Here is a 3,506-nt window from a genome sequence, read left to right as displayed (position 1 = left end):
AGATATATATACACCCATCACACACAAACACACACATTAGTCATTTGTTTTCTTATCCAAAACTACGTCAAAAGTACTGAATGGATCTTTATGAAATTTGGAAATTATATTCTTTGCAAAACGGCCATAACTCCCATGAAAATTCATATATTTTTGATGTTGATGAAATTTTAACCCGAACATAACAGATGAGCATTATTTAGAAAATGATGTCACACGTTATCGAAGCTACCATTCTTTTTTTACTAGTTTATTTTGTCTTCGTCTTCGCTCTTTGTGCTATATGAACATTTATTGTGGTTTAGAGTCAAGATGTGGCTGCTATTTTTCAGTGTGGTGGTATCTCTTAGATACCCTGCATTATAATTTTAAATAATTGTTACCTTTGATGGTTTTTATTCCCATGCTGGCCACTTGATAAAATCAATATTTTAAATATCGATCTTATCCTTATTTATTTATATATATATATATGTGTGTGTGTGTGTGTATGTGTGTGTCGGTGTTTGTCCCCTCCATCCATCTCTTGACAACCGATGTTGGTGTGTTTATATCCCCTTAACTTAGCGGTTAGGTAAAAGGTACTGATAGAATAAGTACTAAGCTTACAAAGAATAAGCCCTGGGGGTCAATTTGTTCGACTAAAGGCAGTACTCCAGCATGGCCACAGTCAAATGACTGAAACGAGTAAAAAACTATACTGTGTGTGTGTGTGTGTGTGTGTGTGCACATACAGACATGCGCAACCAATCAATGACTGCGCATGTCTGTAGCTGAGTGTGCAGTATTTATTGTTGTTCTTTGTATTCTGAGATCAACTTTGGCTTTTATATCACCCATCAGGGATTTGATAAAATAAAGTACCACTTGTATACTGAGATCAATTGTAATTACTTGCACGTTTCTGTCCAAGTTACAGGCCTTCTTATTTCTTTACTGCCCACGAGGGGACGAACAAGGACAGAGACAAACGGATTAAGTCGATTACATAGACCCCAGTGGTGCGTAACTGGTACTTATATAATCGACCCCGAAAGGATGAAAGGCAAAGTCGACCTCGGCGGAATTTGAACTCAGAATGTAGCGGCAGACGAAATACCGCTAAGCATTTCACCCAGCATGCTAACATTTCTAAAGTTACAGGCCTTCTTACTAAATTGGAAACTATGCAGGTGACGTTACGGGCAATTCTCACTACAATTAGAGCATTTTGCCATCTTATAATAATTCTGCTTGTCTCTCCATTGCTTAGCCTGTCTGTAATGCTTCGACCCTGAAAGGATAAAAGGCAAAGTCGACCTCGGCGGAATTTGAACTCAGAACATAACGGCAGATGAAATACCGGTAAGCATTTCAACCAGCATGCTAACGTTTCTACCAACTCGCCGCCTTTTAAATTTCTTTTGTGTCTAAATATTTTCGTTCTTTGAAACCGCAACAAGACCCTGACAAAAACTCGTGCTGCATCTTTTTTGTCAGCGAAACAAGTCACGGTTTCAAAGCGCTGAAAATATTTACATGCAAATGAGATTTTAATATTGCAGTGAAACTAACAGATTTTTTTTGTGTGTTGTTGAATGGCTTATAAACATATTCGCTGGAATTGTTTCTGTTAATACCATTATGCAGAGGATAGAATGGAAAACATTTTGTGCGCAAATTTTTGTTTCCATCTTCGTTTATAGCATTGATAATTTTTCCTCTGAAATGCCACCTTCGGCCTCCAGGACGCATTAGTCAGCCCGAGGCTAAAGATGAAGACACTTGCCTAAGGTGCCATGCAGTGGGACTGAACTCAGAACTCTGTGGTTGAGAAGAATATCCATTTTCTTGAGGGGAAAAAATTGGATCGTGTGGATTTTCCTGGTCCTCCACCCGCCTCGTTCGCCAGCGCGCATTTTTTTTTTTTCATATTCGTTTACTAAATATTGTTTTACACCTATTAGACTATTCCCTGTTGAGGAATCGAACCATAGTCTTCCGCGTGACAGAGTGAAGAATGTGAAATATTAAATATAAGTAAATGAGTGGAAATTTTACCGGCGAGTGTGTTAAATTATAAGGCACTAAAAGAGAATGACTCTCCCCAGACACAACAGAATATGCTTCAACACACGAACTCATATAAAGAGTTCTGAACTTTCTCGCACAGATTATTTCATTCAGTTAGTTTCTACATTTTGATTATGTTTCATCGACAACCAGTGAATAAAATATATTTTATGCAATAAATATATAGTTCCTAAATTTATTCTTATCTGTAAGAATTCTTTTAATATTATACACGCAGCCACATCAACACCTTGGACTGAATATATATTCTTGTGAACTATGTTGTTGTTGGCACTCCGTCGCTTACGACGTCGAGGGTTCCACTTGATCTGAACAACGGAACAGCCTGCTCGTGAAATTAACGTGCAAGTGGCTGAGCACTCCACAGACACGTGTACCCTTAACGTAGTTCTCGGGGATATTCAGTGTGACACAGTGTGACAAGGCTGACCCTTTGAATTACAGGCACAACAGAAACAGGAAGTAGGAGTGAGAGAAAGTTGTGGTGGAAGAGTACAGCAGGGTTCGCCACCATCCCCTGCCGGAGCCTTGTGAAGCTTTAGGTGTTTTCGCTCAATAAACACTCACAACGCCTGGTCTGGGAATCGAAACAGGGATCCTATGACCGCGATTCCACTACCTTGATCACTGGGCCATTGCGCCTCCACCCCAAACACGAAATAAATATAAACAAAAAAAAGTGAGTAGCGCCATCTACAGGATAATTCAAGAGGCAAATTTTATAAAGGGAAGCAACTTACACAAAATGTCTTGTCTGACGTTAGCTGCTTCGCTATTTACAGTTTGAAAACGGTAAGTTTATAAACGTGAAGTTTAAATATGTCATTATGTGTATAAATAATTGAATTGTGACATGTCAAGGATACAGTAATATAGAAGGGAAAACAGGTAACAACACTGGAAAAAGCTATTTCCTTCTCCAGACGTTTTACCTCTACGATCAAGTCTACCCATCTTGTACATTTCACACACCTCAGTACTGGTCAATTCTGTTTGGCAGATCTTGCTTACCTGATGAGCTATTTCATGGCATACAATAATAGTAACTAACCGCTTCTCGTCAAACGAAGACGAAGATTCATCAGTAAGCATCATGCTTTCTTTGTATATAATATGGCCCCAGTTCTCCATACCGCCCATTAGAAAATGAGGAACTGCAAGCATATCTGGAAAATAAGATGACAATGGTTTCAAATTTTGGCACAAGACCAGCAATTTCGGGGAAGGGGACTAGTCGATTACATCGAGCCGAATGTTCAACTGGTACTTATTTTATTGACCCCGGGGTCCAGATGGACTATATGTAATCTGAACCTTTTCCCCCCCCCCTATTTTTTTTGTTTTTTTTTACGGAATCCCACCCACGTTTTAGGCTATGGAGATTCTGATTCTGAAAAAATTTTTTCAAAAATCTCAATTTCAAAATTTCACCC

General features: G+C 38.9%; 1 protein-coding gene across 5 annotated transcripts in view; it reads left to right on the top strand.

The window, feature by feature from the left end:
• The first annotated feature begins 776 nt into the window (after positions 1-776).
• The window catches only part of LOC128251085 (zinc finger protein 62 homolog), a 13,990-nt gene continuing 11,260 nt past the window's right edge, over positions 777-3,506 (top strand). For 2 of the 5 annotated variants that reach the window (XM_052977451.1, XM_052977449.1), the window contains exon 1: positions 777-1,344. The gene's annotated coding sequence lies outside the window, so the exon portion shown is untranslated. Of the gene's footprint in view, positions 1,345-2,762; positions 2,866-3,506 lie in introns of those variants that run through there. The other 3 variants (XM_052977450.1, XM_052977448.1, XM_052977452.1) reach the window with 2 other exon arrangements.

The sequence above is a fragment of the Octopus bimaculoides genome, chromosome 28, assembly GCF_001194135.2.
Source record: "Octopus bimaculoides isolate UCB-OBI-ISO-001 chromosome 28, ASM119413v2, whole genome shotgun sequence".
In the NCBI taxonomy this organism is placed as follows: domain Eukaryota; kingdom Metazoa; phylum Mollusca; class Cephalopoda; order Octopoda; family Octopodidae; genus Octopus; species Octopus bimaculoides.
Note: the sequence above shows the minus strand (reverse complement) of the source record. Positions and strands in the feature narration are given on the sequence as shown.